Consider the following 20,387-nt stretch of genomic DNA (forward strand, 5'->3'; position numbering starts at 1 on the left):
ACCAGTTGTGGACCCTGGAAAGGATCTTTTTCTTTTTAATTGAAAAATTATTATAGTATGACATTACAATGTAGACAACACAATCTTTCCAGCTACCAAATCTATGGGCTAAGATGATTGATTTTATCTAGTTTAAATCAGTATGAAATTGATTAAATGACCTGGCAAATTCTGTCATTCAGTTTGAGAGAGAAAAACCCAGTGCAATGTTTCAGCAGCTGCTTCATTGCTTGTCCATTACTTAACAACTGAAATACAGCAGTTTGTGTATGACTAGGCAACATACAGATATTGGTTTAGAGCATCATTATGAGTCTGGTAAATAGGTTTAGACTAAGAATATGAAAACAAACTCTCTGTAATTTTCTGTAGCAGTGTTTAAAGGGCTTATGACTGGCAGCATAACTGATTGTATTGACCAAAAGAGCCCTGGACATCTGGCTTTCTAGCCCTACAGATGTAAGACCATATGTTATAAAAAAATATAGTGTGAGAGGGGAAAGAATAGTTGTAGGCAGAATACATGAGCAGGGGTCAAAGCTAACAGAAATCCAATACTGTCACTAATGTTGCTCCAACAAGGGGTGAATGACGTAGAGCTGTTGGGTAATGCAGAAATGTTGAGTTGTTGACCAACACATAGTTAAGCCTGATGGCTGAATACCTCCGAAAACCTCAAGGATCTCTGCTTCATATTCCCTAATGATAAGAAGAAAAGACTACATTACAAATGCCTACAGCTTACCAAAAGTTTCATGTCTTGTACATTCAGCTGTTCCACCAAGCTTCAAATGAATAGAGTGTAAGCATTTAAGTTCAAATTAGGCCGTATTACAATTTTCAACATCAATCCCAGTTTTCCCATGCTTACAGTTCTGGAAACAATGCATCCATTCAAATTCATTGCAAGTGAGTTATGAAGGGACCCAGGACCTCTGTTCACTCATAATTTACTGTTTAATGCTCTTTTTTCAAATGCTAATGTCAAAGTTGCCGTCATAAGCTTAAAATCATTTGCTTGTGCTGTTCCCTATTTGAGCTCACAAAAAGACATACAAATTTTGCAGGCTCAGCTTACAGTGCAGGCTGTTAAAACTGCAATACCTCTACTAGCTTAGAAGAAAAAAAAGTTATTTCTAAATGTAAATTAGGAAATAAAGACGTTGCTTTACATAACAGCAAATGCTACACAGTGCATATCTTTCATTTTTGTCAGTAATCAATTAAAAAGAACATATATTGAAAATCATATATGAAAATTGTGCTCAAGAAATAAGGGGTACAGATTAAAGATCTTTACTATTTTTGAAGTCAGTATAATAGATTTAAGAGGCTAAAAAACAAAACTCACACCAAGTTGTCTGGTATTTTGAAAGGTGGTAACTCAGCATGCTGCTGCAGGTTTCTGCTGAATTGAGCACTTTTTATTCTTTGAAACAAACATCTGTGATTCAGTGTGATAGATTTTAACACGGTTAAACAACTAAACAAGATGTGTTTTAGAGAAAATCATCACTGTGAATAAATCGTTCTTGCAAACTCCACAATACCCACTTTTAAACTATATTGAATAATAGATTTCTCTCCAGATTACTCCTATCAGCTAAGAATAATCTTTTTATTATTAAGTGAAGGCAACGGACCAGAAAAAAGGCTATTTTTCCCCAAAACATGGAATCAACGATTTTAAACTGGCAATTTACGTAGTATACCCAACTACAGCATTTGTGTATGTCTGGTTTAAGGTGACAATATACTGAATTAAAAGGTGCTGAGGCACAATATGTAATACAGCCAAGCACACTATAAATCACAGAATCATTCACTTCTATTGTTTGTTTTCACAGTTTCACTAGGTAAAGGTATTCAAAGCAGTTCTAAACAAGAGCAAGGGGGGAAAAAAAAAAAAAAAAAAAATTCATTCCAGGACTAGGAAAAGGATGTTATTCCTCACCTCCCAAGAGAATTAGTAAATATGACCCCCAAGCCTGAAACAGCTTCAGCCTGTCTTGGACTTTTAAGATTTTTACAATCAATTTAATCTCAACCACCAGCTGGGTGTGGCCTTTTACAGTTCTTCCCCAGGTTTCATAAAGGTTTTTACACTATATGGGCCCTATATCAGACAAATGGTTTCATTTCAAGGAGCACAGGCGCTAAGCACTGCATATGGTCATTGCTCCTTGCCATCCCAGACCTAACATCCTCAAGGAAGCGTGAAAGTTCTCTAGATACTTGCAAAAGACCATTGCATAACATTTAATTTCAAGTTCAGTAATCATTTCGTCACTGGGTTCAGATGATAAAGTGGATACAGATGTTCATTAGCAACAAAAACATATGCAAACAAGGAAGCAATCCAAGAAGCTGCTAGCAACTAAAAGGTCCAAGGCTGACCATCACATACTGCAGAATCACAAACATCTACCTTTTGACCAAAGAAGAAATCTGATCCCTCCACCTCTGACACCATAGGAGTCTAAATTTGACTTTCTCATCCTACCCATACTTGAAGGGTAAGACCATTTTATATAGGGTATATTTAAGTCTCAGTGGCCTAAGCATGCAGAACTGTTTGTAACTTTCCAGCCAATCAAGATGTGCTCCTACAAATCTTTCCATACAGTTGTCCCTACAACACCTTCTTCCAAAAATCTCCACTGGCTGAGAGGCAGAGACTCACAGCCTGGCTTTGCTGGTCTTACTTCTAGCGGCAAGAATACATATTAAGAAAGATTCCTCCTGGGGCCTTCTCCTGAGGTATTTTCTCTCCCAGCTTCTCAAGGGAGGAGAAAACATGAAGAAGATCATCTGCAGGGAGCAACAGCTTCTGTTTGCCACGTCAAACAGCCCAGACTCTATCCTCATCCTCTGGAGGGAATCATTCACACGGAAGAAGCTTAGCCAAAAGGATTAGCATGCAGCCGCATTATCCACACACACAGCTCAGTCAACGAATAAACCAGCACCTTTATGCATTTTCTGCCTGTTAACCTCTCGGTTTCCAGACCTGTGATACTCATCCCGTTGTGCACCACGGGATTTTGGGGGATGCTGAACACACAACTGATGAAGTTTGTGGCCAGTCTGGCATGTCTGAGCCATTTCTCACTAGCCACAAGATGTCAGTGTTGCTGAATGTTCTTGCTCTTACATGCAAAGAACCATCTATAGATGTTGCCTAGATGTCAACGACGGGCTTTATTCAGTAAGTTTAACCAAAAATGCAAGAAATAACACACAACCAAGGACAATAAAAATCTGCATGGCAAAGTGCAGTTTGTTATTGACCATGATAAGTAAATCTTGAACTACATTGTTATTGCTGCCACCTTCTCCTAACGTGCAAATCCTTGTCTTTTCACAAGTCCCAACTCATGCAACACTTGAGCTTGGTAGACGGCTCTTGCACAGAGACATCACCCAGGGATGACACCAGAGCTGTTTCACCATTAAAAATCACTCCATCCCACCAGAAATGAGGCTGTCCAGGAACTCTGATTTTACCAAGTCTCACTAAATATGATATCTGAAATCAAAGAACATGCTAGCTATCTCCCCATTTTGGTATGTACTTCCACACCCCTCTGGCTCTGGCAGCAAACTCTGCCCACATGGCTCCATCATGGAAATCTTTCTGTGCCCACTCTTGTTTCCTCTCTGTATCACTTCCCCTACTGTACAAGTACACGTTTTTGTAAAGCCAAACTACAAATCAGTTTACTGGACTATCTGGTTTTAAAATACCCTTTCCTCTTCCAAATTCTTCCCAAAAGGCCAAGGTCTGGGAACTTTTGAACTCATATTGTTGTGCACTCAATGTATTGTGAAACTGCACCTCGGATTTCCTCTGCTGACCGACTGACCTGTATGCCGATTATTTTCCTGCTTCCTTCTTGGTTGAAGATTTGCTTCACCATACACTGACTTGAGTTCCACTTCTAAGTATAGCAGAGCAGGGGTACAATTAGCATGAGAATTCCTGTTTACATGATTTGCTGCCATTCACGTCCTCTGAACTTGTTTACTTTTGAAATCACAGGAAGCTTGCCTTTCATGGGAGTGGAGATACGACTGTCCACCATGAAAAAATCAGACTAATAGATTAATTGATATAGATTTGCAGTGATAAAATACACAGTGGAAACATGGTTATTTGTTATGGGAAATTAAGTAGACAGTTTAATACATGTGATCCATGTACTCTTTCTTTGCAAAAATACAAATATATCTCCCAATAGGAAATCCAAATATTTCAACTATGGGGGGATATTTAGGGGGAAAAGAAGATTTTACCTAATTCTTACAGCCTTTCCCCAGCTGCCTTCCCTACCCCTCTTTTTCTCCCCAAAACCCATTCTTTGAAAAATACTGTCATAGGCAAAGCAACAAAAATAAACTTCAGGGAAAATCTTTCCAGTTTCCAAAACTTCCCCACCTTGTGCTGAACACCTCAACAGGGAAAATCCATTCCCCATTTTATAAAAATCATTCTTCATACAGACAACTCCTGACAGCTCCTCCCTGTTCCATTAAAAAGTCTGGTTGCAGTGCCCATAAGTCCCTATATGTATCTCCATCCCATCCTTACACTGTGTCGAAGGCACCGTCTTCCTCTGCCGGAGGCAGAGATTGTGTTTGCTTGACACGTTCCTGCCTCCCCTGTCAGTGACAGCAGGCACAACACAAACGTGCCAATATTCACAGGTCCAAAGTCGCTGGCGTGCCCAGCTGCTGCGCAGAGGCGCGGGCTGACTCCTTGCTGCGTGCACAGTGACCATTTGTCTGCACTTTCCGGCTGCCTGGAAATCTGGTAGATTAATGCCCAAAGTGGTAGAGTTGGCAGGAGCGCAGTGGAGAGATTCTCAGAAAAGCCTGGCGGTTTCTGTTAAACTAGCTTGCCTCACTAAAAAGTTGCATTTGCCGGGGTCATCTCAGGATGAGGACGACCGAGATTTATTTTTTTTTTCCTGGGGTCCCACTCAGTTAAGGATGTTTTCATGCAAATTCTAAAATTTCCAAGCTATTTACCAAAACTACGTAGGCTTGCTGAGACTATGCACTAAAAACCCTTGGGGAGACAGACGTTAGTTTTTAATTCCTGGAAAAGTTGAAGAGGTGACTGAAGCAGGGTTATTTGATCCGGCGCATACGTACGTAGCAGGCTAGCTTAGCTAAACAAGGTATTGTGCTTCAAATAACTGGAGCAGTCTAAGAGGTAAAGGTTGGGATGGCATGGGAAAGGATTTCATCAGCCCGAAATTAATAAAGACAGGGATGGAAATACAAGACTTAGAAACTAGAGAGTGGAGGAGGATCTGATTTCAGGCACTCTAGTGTAAAGGTGAAACAGCCTCATTAATGTGCACTCTGGCATGAGCCACTTCTGGCATCAGGGCCCTGCCCTAAGGATATGCCTTTTTCACCTGCTTTTGTTTTTCCTCCCCCCTAACAAACTAGGGATTTTTCTGGTGGGAGGCATAATCCTATAGGGTTTGGTTTTTTTTTTTTTAATTTTCCTTTTTTGAGTGGGGACTTACAGAAAGAAGAATAAAGTTCTTATTTTAAATTATAAAAGAGCAAACTTCAGCTGTATTGCTTAATTCAGTTCCACATGCAATAACCTTTCAAATGGTGCTTGAAAGTCAAGTCAAATTTCAATATAAATGATATTGCCAGGTTAACATTAACGTATGAGACACTGCCCTTTATGTTTCGCTATCATCCCTTCGAATGTGTTCAACAGTAATTTTAATAGAATCATAAAAATCTTCAATTTCCTCTGTAGATTTAACCAATGCCAAGAGCAGTAAAAGAGTTATGCTTCTGTCTCATTTGTAAGGTTTGCAATTATTTTAACATCTCAGTATTTGCAGGTCTTGTGCACTTAGATCCTAGGCCTGCGACCTCTTTGCTTAAAAGTACCTTCCCTGTAGAACTGCTCAAAATATTTTGTCCTTACTTGCTTCTTCTAACAAGGATGTTAGAATTTAAAGCTACAAGTGAAAAAAAAAAAAAAGGGAAATATGGAAATATCCTAATGCCAATGTGCTTCATAATTTGACTTCAGTAAATATTCAGTGCCGTGAATTAAACAAGGGCACTGGAAAGTTATTTAAATACGTATCAGATGCTGATATATGGTTGTTTTTCATGAGAAAAATTAAATTTCATGAGAAAATTAAGCCTGTGAACTGATTTCTTGAGAAACATGCAAATGACAGAAAACAGTGGGGTGAGCAGAGATGCAATCTCAGCTTAAACTAGAGCCTTTCAACACATGGTTCTGTCACTACAAGAGGGAAAATGTGTCGCCACCAAGAGCCGTGGGGCAAAGAGCGTGCAGGAAGGCAGCAGGAGAAGTGTCACTCCATACCCACAGAGACCAACTTTGGTGGCCCCAACAACCCACTGCCAATGCAACCACCTCGCCCTGGTGCAAAGGACTGTGAAAAAGGATGGAAAATCAGCCCACGTCAGCTGGGAGCAGGGGATGCAGCCGCTTGTGCACTGGATGAACTAGCAGCAGTGGATCAGGCATGAAGAGCCTGACTCATCCTTTCCTGCAACATGGCAAACTTGGCCATGAGCAAGCACCTTGTCACCCCAGCCAAATGCAAGCCTTGCCCAGCAAGGATGGGCATCCAGGGTCTGTCGTACCACCCTGCCTTCCCACACCCGGTCCTTCCCAGCCTTCCCGTGCCATAAATCATCCACTTCACAGGTAGCTGTTGGTTTTGAGCTGCCTCCTCATTCATTTCCTTGACCAATTTGAAAGAGGAATCACTCGTACCGGCTGAGTGACTTTAGAAACTAGAAATGCCACATAAAGGAATATAGATTTCCATTTTTTAATTATTCTGCATTCATGAGCAAAACATGACTGCTCGGACAGAGGCAGCTTGATTAGCACTTCATAATTTGCAAATATGTGGATCCATTTCTAAAAAATTTTGTTTGGTTCGTTGGTTTTTGCCTTGACATCTCTGTGGAAAAGCTTTCATCAAAAGCTGTTCTGCTGTTTCTTAAGGAAAAATAATGGTTTGGCCATATGAAAAGGCAAAATGAAATATTGCAGTTTGCCCCAAAGTTTCTGGGGGCTTAAAATACGACAGGAGCATCATTTCAGGGATAGGAAAGGAATTTCGCTGCTGTTATGAGTACTTTCTCAAATTTGGCCAAAACAGGTACTGCATCTTACACAGTATCAGTCAACTCATTAAGGTTTGAAAGTGTAGCTCCCAAAAATCTGTGAAAGTGTAACCGCAGTCCCAGTATGCAGGAGCAGAACTGGAGTCCCTCGGGCTTCTTCTGCTAGATATTGCGATCTGCCCACAAGAAGTGATTTATTAGGCATTAGGCCATAGGCTTCACATGTATTATGGGGCAAGTCTTTCACAGATGGCCATTGGCAGGCCATCTTATTTTTTCACATGTCTTACTACAGACACCAGCTGTATGACTTCCGTGGATCTTTGCTATGAACACATAAAGCACTATAAAATACTAAAGGGTCTGAAATAGGGGATCATAATCATCTTACCCTGGTGCCTTTTTTGACACAGAAGTGTCTGGCTCCATTCAGTATCTGTATGAAAGATCTAATAACGCCTCTTTACAAGGACATTATGAACAGAAATGTAGTAGTTTGAGGGAATTGTTAAGATACTGTAACAATAAAACGGACAGTAGGAAGCCTAGCATGAAACTACTAATCCCATATTAGTTACTAAACAAAGCCAGAGGCCATATTTAATCACAAAAGGAAAATACCTGTGATAACATCATCTGAGAGTTCAGCATGATGCAAAAGAATCAGTGTCAAACTGGGATTTCAAGAAAATCTTTAATTATTGTATTTCTTAATTTTGAATACTTGATTTACCCTTAACATTCACAGAGCATAGGATTTTTTTCTTGTACTCATACATGAGCTATGCAATGCATCCTCTCTAAATTCACAGTATTTTGATGTAAAACAGCCTGAATATTTGGATATGATTGATTATTGTGTGCCTAACAACTGATTATTTTTTTTTAATTATGGACTAATATTTTAATTTCTTAATCATTTCCTCTAATGTTTTGCAAGGTAAGCAATGATTTCATGCAATTGCATATCCTTACATTAGCATTAGCTACATCCAACCTTACACTGGGTTTATTTTTAGTAGAAAATGTCCTGCAACTTTACCATTTAAGCATCAGTCATGCCATGAGATGAGCCTACAAGAATCAGGCTCATCCTTTTTTCCAGAAGGTCACATGTATAATGTCAGCAGGACGTAACGCTTTTGAGTCCAGAGAATGCTTAAGCGTGTTTCTGAACTGGGGCCTGGATAACACATCATTTATGGTTATTTGCAACTCACATTTCAATATCCAGCTTTTCAGGCTGTGTGTTTTTGTAGTTGCAACTTTCCACCTCCCCCGCACTGATTTAAGTGATGTTATTCTTGGCTAATAGTAATTGTGAGAAAATTGAATTCCATCTGTTTCCACCAAAAGCAGAAAATAGAATGTGAGAATCAATAGAAGACTGCACTTGCTATACACATTTGTCACATTCAGTGGCTTTGCTAAGGAAACATGTCTGCAGGTATGATTTGCAAAATAAATAGCAAGTCACAGTATCTGATCACCAGCTGGCTTATTTAAAAGTCAGAGCCTCTTCTGACAGCTATGGATCATGAACTTTCAGACCCTGCATGGCCCCTCCAGACTCATTCAAGGGGAAAGACGTCTTTCACCGTTCAACTGGACAGATGAGAATTTTAATACAAGTACAGATCTGGCTCCGCATTCAGAGTGTTGGCTTTACATCTGGTAGTTTCTCCATCTTAGATGATCACTTTCTCATATTCATACCGATTACTCCATATCCCTTGTAATTTCATATGTAGTTACTGTGTGTCATCAGAGATTTCTATATGACTAATATCAGCATCATTTTCGGGCTTTCTCCCTAGTCAGTGTTGTCAGAATTTAAATCCCTGTGGCTGACCTTGGCTGAGCTGTCTCATTCATGGTCATGACCAAACCACAAAGAGGCAAACACTCAGCATTTTAATAAGTCCTAGCAAGCCCATGCTTCATGTATAGGCACACCACCACTCTTTCTTCAAGTCCATATTCTATCCACCCAGTAGAACATACCAGTGTCTTACCTGCATGCTTTCACTGCAATCATAAGCTTGGTGGATCGTTTCAGGAGTCCTTCAGCAAGAACTGCTACATTCCTCCCCAGAGTACTGTGCGTTTGATGTGTACTTTATCACAGTTTGCAGCACCTTTGCCGAATTCTGCTACAGTCTCTGTCTAATACAGAATTCGTTTGTAGATGGTGCTGTGACACAGCCAGTGTGAGCTCACGGTTTCTTACTCTGTCAACCAAACCCAGTTTGGTGATGGTAGCAGAGCATCTCCTCCAGACAACATGTCCCCACCCTAGTGGGCAGCGCTCTCTACGCAGCATGTCCCATCCTAAAAAAAGCACAGCTCTGGAGTGCAGGAAGGTGGGACCCATAATCCTGTTGGACTGGTTGCTCTGTATCTCAGGATCTCCTCAGCACTGTGCAAACCCCCTAGGAGTGGCACAGAGCGAAGCTGAGCTCACCTGCACCCACTGACACCAGGAGAAGGACCGAAGCCAACCCAGTTGCATTAGCCAAGAGTTCCTCAAAGGAATAACAAGCACAGCTCATTAATTTAAAAGGTGATTTGGGGTCCTTCAGTCCTCATGAGACTTACAATTAGGTAACTAAAACAGTTTTCATTAAATGTGGATGTTCAACTTTAAAAGCTCGAGTGCCTTGAGCTTCGAAGTTAATGCCTGTTGGTTGCCAAAATACATAGGAAAAAGGTGTGTTTGACTGCTGCACAGCAACAGTAAAAAGAAAAGTCATTAAAAAGGAGCATTGTTGGATGAATAATGCCATTATGTTAGTTAACAATACGCCTTCACCTGGAATACTGTTTGCCATACCTGGGCTTGAATTTTAGCAGAGTATACGTGCAGTAAAACCTGGGAAGTCCAAAGTGCTACATTACAATGTTCAGCACCCTAAAAAGACTCACACAGGCAGAAAGATTTAAGGCAGTATAACAGCCTTCCACTTACATGGAAACAAGTAAAAGTAGACAGAACAGAGGTGTGTGACATGAAGAACAACTTGGGAAAAATAGAGTAAAATCAGGTGTTTAGTTTTTCCTAGTTTTCCCTATATATAAGTCCCTATATAAAAACTCTTAAATGAGTCAAAGAAGTATTTTCTGCAGTGCCTAACTGCTATGAAAATGTTGGAGGAAACCGGGAGTCAACAGTTTTAAAAGAGGGCAGACACTTAAATTTATATCTGCAATTATCCTAACTGAAATGGAGATCACACATGGAGATCGATCTGTAGCAGTGTACAGAACAAAAACTGTTTTGAGAACAGTTGCTGAACTCCAAGCTCCATATGATATGGTTCTATCATATCAGCTGACAGTAAGGTGAACCTCTTATAATGCCATAATAATAAGCCATAGTTCCATAGTACAGTGAGTGTCATATGTAAACAATTTTTTCCAAGTCTTACTTTTCAAAATTCAGGGTGTTTACAGATGTTAATAATACATACAATACTATAATATTCATAGAGGTTATTGAGAGAACTGCAGGTATTGTTTCTCTCCATGTCAATGCAGAGTCTCCCTGCCTTTTCCAGCATAAAACGGCTAGCTTAGGAATTGGGACGGCATGTGGCTCCAGTCAAACTGAACGTAATGGAAAATGGAAAACACTGAACGGGGCAAAAGTTCATGAGTTTGGTGCCAGTAACTGGATACTCCCAAGCTTGTTTGGGTTTTGATAGGTTTTTTAAGGCAGACTAAAAAAAAAAAAAAAAACCCCACCAAAACAGTGAAATAAATTATATCTGGGAGGAAAATTAACTTCTCCGAGGATGAAAGCATAAGTGAACTGAAGAGCCAAGGTCTGAAGGTAAAAGCTGTGGCAGGCCCATATCCTGCATTAATCAAGCAGATAGAGATGTACCGTACTGACCAGCTGGTTATCTGCTTCCTGTCTACAGAGGCAAGATGTCCCGACCACATGTGCCCTAGCACAGGCTGAACTCTAAACCACACCCCACAAAAATTATAACCAACATCTATCTTGAGAACAACATCGGAACCCAGGACATCACAAGCTGAACATGTGAGCCTCTACAGCCAGATGGAAAGGTAAATGTCATAGCAGGGCTGAAACAAAGCCACATCCTCTGTATATTAGGCACAGAAGAAGGGAAACTCATATATATATATATACACATATGCATATATATATGCATGCACATAGATGCTGAGCAGTGAATTGCACCCACAACATTATGAGCCCAAGAATAGTAAAGTTTGAAAGGTTCATCATCTTCTCTGATGAAATTCCATTGCCTGCCAGCTACCCATCTCTGCATGTTCTTCCTTTAAGCAACCACCGTAGATTCATACTAATGCTTTTTTTTTCTTTTCAATATTTGAAAGATAGAATGTCCCCAGCCTTTATTTTCAAGGTGTTGTGAGAGGTTTTTTGAAAAATCCTCATTTTGAAGTTTTCCTGTCTATTCTTCCTATGTGACCTTCTGAGTTTTGAATCTTTCATGTGTACTCAGGTATGATTTCCAGGTCACTTCTCATGACTGGAAGGAGCAGAAGCCAACCTCAATTTCAGAAACCAACATTTTCATTAAATGAGCTGCTCACAGGAGCTAAAGTTTCAGGAATGGTCATTAAATAATGCAAGATTCGTAACTAGAGTAATTTCATGGCAGTACTTAATAAGATTAAGCTATTTTAATCACTTTGATACTGTCAAACACAGCTTTTGGTACGCCTTGCAGGAGACCCAGCCTGTGCATACAAACCCACCACCCGACCCACTACACTTCCTGCTATTTCCTCACAGACACAAACCACCTCACCCTCTGAAGATCTAGCAAAACTGTGTCTTCTGTTTCATTTCTGTGCTAGCCCAAAAGAAGATAATCACAGGAAATAAATCCATCTCTTCATCTTCCCTGTCTTTCATGTGTACACACACAAGTCTTTCCATCCAGAAGGAAAACCAGGTTCCCTTTTTCTGGGCAGCTAAAGCTCAATTCATTTTTTACTGCCATCTGCTTCCAGCTGCCTGGTCTCCCAGTCCAGTCTGTAGAGACATTTAGCCTTTCTGAGTGCAGGCAAGTAAGTTCCCAGCAACCACTGCAGCAAAACTCTGATGGTCTGATCGTGAATTGTGTGTGATTGTGCCATTAGGATGCTGGGACTGCCCTGATATTAAAAGAAGACCTATATCAACCCAGAAAGCGTCCAGAAGAATCACTATATAAATAAAACAAATAGATAGATGATAGATGGATAAAATTATATAAATACAATTAAATTTTATATATATAGATATTAAAAACAGCCTGAAACGGAGGTGTGCTGTTTCACAAGGTACTCCACAATTTATTCTGGCCCAGTAAAGATGTGTACTGACTTGGCACTCATGACAGCCACGCTCCAGTCTCTCAAGCAGAATTAATTTAAAAGTTGTGCTCTAGAAATTCTAATTATTAAAATATTACCACCACCACAAGCAGTGCAGTGGGGTGGTTGATAGACCACACTGCTACATTAAACAAGACCAGTAAAGATAAAGTGATCCAAGAGGCTGAATATTCTTGACTATTATGGGACAGGCTATCAGTGTAGATAAGTGAGGGTCTGGCACTCAGCATCTTTCAAAAGCTTCATGCAACAGCTTGCACTTGCAAACCGTTGTCAGCGGTGCTGCCCACCATGCCACAAGATGCACAGACCTTGTGTCACGTGAATCTCCCTTGCAAGAGAAGCCTTGCTTGCTCTGCAAAATCACTTCTCAAGGGGCACTCAGCTACCTCCCTCTTCTTCAGCAAACATAACGGAAACAATTCACAAAACTAACACCGTCTGAATTTCAGATGTATATAAACAAGACATCAAGGATGTTCAGCACATCTCTGAAGGTTCGTGCTGCACTGTGTGGGTGAGCGTCCCAAGCAAAGTAGCTCTGTCTTTGAGTAATTTGTGAAGAACAAAACTGGTTCCAGCTCGTTCTTGTAAGAGCATCTCAGCACACAGTTTAGCCACAAAACAACATTTCCCGTAATATGGTATTTATCAGCCGAACAATCTGCAGAAATCCCCAAAATTTCAAGGGGAAAATGTGGCAGATTGTTTGTTAAATGCAAGTACCTAAAAGTGGTAAATGGCTTTTTTTACTACCTCTCCCTGATACATGCAGCTGAACACACAAATCACTGAGTTCACTGGAAGCCTGGAAAAACTCACAGTTCCAGAGTTAATCATTAATATTGTGGGGTTACAAGGAGGTATTTTTAAGATTGCCAGAGCATGTGGGAAATTCCCATGTGCATTCCCTGCAGGTTTTCAAGAAATAGCTTTTTCTATTTGGCTCAGATACTTTTGTAATTGTTTACATAAACTGAATATGAAGTATCAAGGTCAGGTATTTTCCAGAAAGGCAAGGAAAACAATTTACCATTCTCTTGTAGGAAAAAACACCAGAACAATTCCAGCATTAGCCAACTTCCTTTTCTTTCTCTCGCTTTATGTGGTATTACACTATATGGCAAAAACCACTGAAACTCTGCTTACTTAAAAGAATGTGCAATCTGTTGGATGCAGAAGTCCCAAACTAAGAGAGGTAGGAACAAGTTTAACCTCACATACTCAAAGCAAAGCTATTTCCCTTCATTTTATTTTCTGGATACCTAGCACAGGCTGCAGTATCAGCTCAGTTCCCAGCAAAAGCTCTGGGAACCTAAAAAATTATAGTCATGCGATTATAATTGCCTAGTTATGAAGGAATCCCTGTCTCCCAGATGACATTACCAGTGGAGAGGATAGCAAACAATAACCTTTTTTTCCTCCCTCTGAAATTAATAAAGTTCCTACCAAATCAAACCATTATCTGCTGACATTTTTTCCCCAAAAAACCTTCACTCAGACGATGATGTTTGGGCTGCCTAACCCCAAGGGCCCTGGAGGCTTTCTTGAGAGCTATGTAACTGGAAAACTCATCTAGTCCCTCATCTGCTTTGAGAAGATAAACCTTTTTCCATCCTAACCCTACTCACCTGGGATAGAAGCCTACTGTAAGCCTACCGTGACCCCAGTGGGTGTTTTGCCACCATCAGTGGAGGTTTCAGGATTACAGTAGTGTAATACTTTAATAGTGTAATACAAGCAAAAAATGTCAGTATTTCTTCCAGAAGGGGAGAATCCTCTTTACCAACCACCATAATACATACTTCACGGATTTTGTACGGCTGTTTAGCTGAAATTTACATCATAGCTGGCTCTCCTGGGAGCCATAGCTTCAGAGCTGACTGGGAAGTCACTTCTGTAGATGCAGTGATTGGGAAAAATCAGCTGACAGACAGTTGGAGACCAACACAGACCAGTAAAAAGTATTTCTAAGAACTAGACATTTTTGAGAATGGTGCCACTATGTATTTTTACCATCTTCTTTTCACCTACTCTTCCCATTTAAAATTTATCCCTGGGTACCACTGTTCAGCAAAGATGTTGAAGCTCGTCTAGCCTGTACTGCCTATCCAAACACCAGATCAGATCCAACACTGGGCAGTTACCAAAGACTTTTAATGAAGGCTCCTGAAAATCCTTACTGCAATGAGCAACACACCCCTTGCAAAACAAATATCAGGATGAGAAAACGCAGCCACTGCAAGGTAGGTTTGGGCCAATGCTTTCAGGAAGGACACAGATCAATTAGTCTGAGTCCAGAGGAAAGCAACAAAAATGAGCGAAGGCTTAAATCCCATAAATTATGAAGAAAGATTAAAAGGATAAGATTTGTTTAGTCTAGAAAGGAGAAAACTAAGAGGAATCATGATAGCAGTTTTGAAACCGATGGACTCATAGCCACAGAAGAAAGCAAGTGACCATCCCCTGTGCTCCCTGGGAGCCTGGAGAGAACGTGGCCTCGAGGGGGACAGTAGGAAAGAAGTTTCTAACATTAAGCAGCGATAAGCCCTGAAAGTATTTCCTAGGGAGGTTGAGAGACCTCTGTCACTGGAGGTTTCTGAAAATCTGTGAGGCAAACATATGCCAGGAGTAGTTAGTGTGAAGCTGATCCCAGCTGGCTGAGGAGATGGACTGGGTGACCTCTAGAGAGCTCCCCCAGCCCTATTTTCAATTATTCTATTCTTCCTTTTTTAAGATGTGTGGAGCCATGTGTAATTGCTTGTCACAACCCATTTATAAACAGCAATTGTCGTACAAAATTCCAGTAGGATACCATGAGGCTGTACACCACAGGCAAACACTGAATCTTACCTCACTTCTTTACATGACTGCCTTGACACCACAGACTCCATTGTCCAGTTCTGGTTTTCCTCTGGTTGTCACAGGTTGGCTCCAAGATTTTTAAGACCACATTCAGAAACCCTGGTAAAACGTAAGTCTCTGTCTTAATGAATAATTAAAAACAAAACTCCAGATGTATTTAGAATTAGAAAACATGGGTAACTAATGCTGTAATTGATGGTAAGACATGAGGAAGGAAAAGCATGCAGGCTATGACATATCCTCCAGTCAGGTACTGCACTCTACAATAAGCAAATTCCCAAATTAATTCAGCAATTTGGTTTTGATGCACCGAAAATACCTCTGGAAAGAATATGAGTATACTGCTCATACATACTGCCTGTTCAGCATTCTCAGTAATTCAGGTCCAAAACTACTGAAGTATTTTAGTTTTTAGCTGTATTCTATTGGGAACCAGACAGCCAAGCATCACTGCAGAGTTCAGCCCAGACTTAGACATCAAGTCAAATGTTAGCCTGAAGAGCCTTCCCAAGGTTGGTTGGCCGTGGCAGGGCCCACACAGGACTCCAAGTGTTGTTTGCCCACAGCTGTGATCATAAAGATGTTCTCTGAGCAGGCTTTACCTAAGAGCAAACAAATCCACCCCATAGCTTGACATTTCATACAGGCCTGGAGCACTTGGTAAAAGGTCAGAAAACCACAACAAAAACATTTCAGAATGTTTTTCATTACTTCCTCCTACCTAAAAATGTTCCTCTGTTTTTGAGGTTGTGAGCTTTTCAGAAACTTGCAGACTAAAATCTTTCTTATTCCAGGTTCAAATCTCTCTTTTTTTTTTTTTTTTTAATCACCTCCCTCATTTTTCAGGAATTCAGCTGGCAATTCAAATAGTTTATTTTTGAGTTAATAAGTTATTGTACAATGTCTACTAAAAACATCTCAGAACCACGCTGTTGTTTGGGCTGTCTGAATTATGTCCCTTTTCCTTTCTTTTTTAAGCATCCTGCTGCTTCAGAACTCCATTTAGATTTCTTGTGATTGTTTGGACATGTGTTGCATCCTACAGAAATTGCTCTTATTTACAGGCTTTGGAAGATCAAAGAATCATTTCTAGCCTTTGAAGCTCACCACTTTAAAATCCACCTTCCACATTACTGGCAGAGTTTCTTTCAGCATCCTGGTTTCCTATGCTACCTTTATAAGCTTCTCTCCCTGACCTACATGAGCCCAAACACCTTAATCTCACTATCGATTAAAGGCAGTTGATGAAATGTGGTGCCTTTACCTCTGCTTGGACACAGAAATCATCCTGCTGGAATCCTGCAATGCAAAAGCAGGTGGGGGAAAGAAGAGTTTCCCCAGACTGTAGCACACAACATTCTCCAACACCATTTCTATATGCCATGGTGCCTCCACAACCTCCTGATTCAGTAGAAAACTTTGAATGCTGTCAGAAATGTTTCTGAAGGAGAGTGTTTTTCATTTCAGGGAGATGGAGGTAAACAGGTGGAAACTGAGTTTTCCACACTGATTGCCTGCTCAGTGTCAGCTCTAACTGGAAGTTCTTGAGAAGCTCAGTCTCAGACATCCTGAATACACTGACCTTACAGTGTATTCAGTGTATTTTTTACTTTGGTGCAACCCACCTCAGTGGGACTCTTTCTCAGCCTGAGTGGTGACACAGGCTCACATTCAGCCATTGCATCTTTAACGTAGCCTGAAAAGTCACGTGTTCCTGTTTCGTGGACTGGTCTTACGACGATGGGAATATTTTAAACTAATGAAAGGATATATTCTGACCATAAGTCATTAACTCTACAGTGAAAAGTGCTCCCATCCAATACTCCCAATTACAAGTAATAACTTCTTTCTCCTTGGAATGGAGAATTTCAATTCACCGCAAATTCACAGCAATTTAACAATAAGACTGACAGCAGGAACAAGAGAAGAGCTACATCTATTTAGACAACATAAAGCAGCACTTGCTTTACAACAGTGTTTTGCGACTGACTGAACAACTGGGAAAACTCAGCAGGGCTGCTTTTTGATGGAAAAGATGGATATGCGGAAATTCATTTGGGCATGACAAGCCAATAGTGAACACAACAGCAACACAATTATCTGCCTTCGAAAGATGATATGGAAGGCACATTTCTTCATTCATGTAATGCCATTAAAAATAAATAAAAAAACAAAGGGAAAAAGGCATGTGGGCTGCAGTATTATCCCACCATGAAACACTCACTTCTAGAGAGACCTTCTGCAAGGGCAGGAGTCCCCCAGGCTCTGCTGCAGAGGACGCACCTCAGCGCTGCTGGGAAAAGCTCTTCCACAGAGTAATTAGACAACAAAACCAACTGTGAAAAGCTTTGGGAGTCTGAGTCCTCAGTCCTCATCCTTCACAGTAAATAAAGGGTAAGTGATTGCCTTCGTATGAAAACAACCTTCCCCTCCACATCAGAGAATAGCAAAGGGAATTAAAGAAAACTCCAAATTTGTACAGATCTCATGGCCCAGTGCTGTGGCAAGGCGAGCTTGGAGGATTACGAGAGAGTAATTACTCTCCGCAATAGTTTCTCTTTGTGTTGCTGCGCTCTAAGGATGCAGTACGGATTGCTCTCCTCTCACTTCCCAGAGCAAATTACCTCCCGCAGCCTGTGAGCCATCTCATCAGATGGTTTTGGGATACCCTGGAACAAAGCAACTCAAGGCTGAGGTCTGCTAGGAACCTGAAGACACACAGCCTGGGATGTGTCTAAGTCTTCATATGCATACTGCAAATCAAATGTCAAAAAGTTTTCAGTATTCATAGAATAGCCTTTAAGAAAAAAAAAAAGAGAAAAACGTGAAGAAATGCTTTACTGTTTCTTCTCAATCAGTATGAGAGGAAAGGGCTCTTCATGTCCCTGCAGATACATCAACGATCCCCACTTTTCCCTGTTCTCACTTTAACGCTGCACTCCACCCACCTCCTCATCTTGCTCCGAACCAAGGAGGACCAGCTGATGTTTCCTCTGAGACCACAAATATGATCCCAAGCACAGCAAGCAGAATCACAGACCATTATGGAACCAGATTTTGCAATCCTGTTTCCTCCACTTCCTCCCTTGAAATTAAAGCCTCGTGTGCTGGTGTCACACTATGGCAGCCAGAAGTCCTCTTTGTCTCCAGCTCAGTTTCTTCTGCTCCGAGCTGACACCATGGCTTGTTGCCATCAAGGACACAGCTCCCTGCAGCAGTAGATCTTAACACTGGAGGGGGAGGTTGCTTTTTTTCCTGTATCCCCAGTGCTAGACAGCAGAGTGAATTCAATTCATAATACAAGAGGCTCTTCCCACAGCTTTTTCTGGGAATACAGCAGAGTTATTGATTTCTTCTGTTTCCTGTAAGTCTTATTTCCTGTGATGAGTTTGAAAGCAAATTTAGAAAGTAGAGTTGGCTGTATATTTTGCGGTAGAAAATGTGGAACTCTTGTATTTGGGGATGGGAGCTGAGGGATTTTTGAGGCAAGTTTCAGCCTAAGCAATGTCAGTCTTTGAAAAAATTTAAATTACACTGTCCACAGTAGTTGGGATTAATTAGTCTTATTTTCTCAGGCTTTTCCCTTAGATTAATAGACTTCCAAGAGGAAAGAGCACAGAGGTGCTCATACCACCACATTTCATGCCCGCTAAACATCCTTGATATTTAGTCTTCCTAGAGCCCCTCCTGTAGTCAAGAGGCAAATATCTTAGAAGAGGCAGCGCAGAGCCCTTTGCTATGAGTGGGCAGTCAGCTCTCCCTGGGCAGTGCACTGGAAGTTTGCACCACCCTTTTCAGATGCTTGACAAGACATCTTGCTTTTGGAAGGCTAATGTTAGATGATAGGAGAGTAAAGGGATGTTTTTACGGCAGACTTTGCCTGAGCTCCTGCTCAAGTGCTTTTTCTACTCTTCTCCTCTCCTGTTTGACAGAAGACATCTTGTACCCAGTCCTGCTCTGTATTTGGCCCCTCCTGTCTCTATTACTGGGGTGAGAAGGATCCCAGGTTCTGCTGGAACATAAGCTGGAAACCAGGGCTGGGAAAAAACTGCTGTCCCAGACAACTCTCAAACTAAAAAAAACCCAAAAAAACCCAACCAAAAAAAACGTAACAAAGATGCTGAAAAAAATTGTTCCACGAATGCCAAAATGTTGCAATGTGGAAAGCGCCAGCAAACTGAAACCACACAAAACTCAGACTGGTCAGTCACGGTATCTCATGTCTATGTTTTTGAGAAGTTTCCGTGAAATACCATTCTTTTATTTGTTTCCAGAAGGCAATTTCAGAATATCAATTCTGAAACGTCACTGTCTTTCAAACAGACCAGGCCACTGAAGCTTAGCCTTTCCTGCCAGTATTTTCCACTGCAAACAATTGGCAGGTCCTGATGAAATAATATTTAGGTAAAAAACAAAAAAAAACCCACCACATTTCTGACCAGTTCTGATAACCTTGCAGAGCACATTGCAGCATGGATGTAAGAAACATCAGTCAAGTGCAAACATTTCCCTGTCTCCTTCCCACGATCCCCAAATGACACGTCAAATGGCTGTCAGGACATCCAGCCAACTGGGAAAGCAAGTAGATGACTTTGGGGCCTTTGCACCCCTGGTGAGTTCAAATAAACCACACAATAAAATAACCAGGCTAGTTATGTTTCAATTTACTCTTTCGGATGTAAGAAACATCAGTCAAGTGCAAACATTTCCCTGTCTCCTTCCCACGATCCCCAAATGACACGTCAAATGGCTGTCAGGACATCCAGCCAACTGGGAAAGCAAGTAGATGACTTTGGGGCCTTTGCACCCCTGGTGAGTTCAAATAAACCACACAATAAAATAACCAGGCTAGTTATGTTTCAATTTACTCTTTCCAAAAGCTGGTGCTCAAGATGGCGGTTTGAGAGGACAAGTGAATCTTCTTTCATCATGGTTTAGATCCTTTTTTGAAAGACACAGGCACGGGTAGATATTAGTCTAGGGTATTTTAA

This window comes from Eurypyga helias, unplaced genomic scaffold (assembly GCF_000690775.1).
Source record: "Eurypyga helias isolate BGI_N326 unplaced genomic scaffold, ASM69077v1 scaffold9274, whole genome shotgun sequence".
Lineage (NCBI taxonomy): Eukaryota > Metazoa > Chordata > Aves > Eurypygiformes > Eurypygidae > Eurypyga > Eurypyga helias.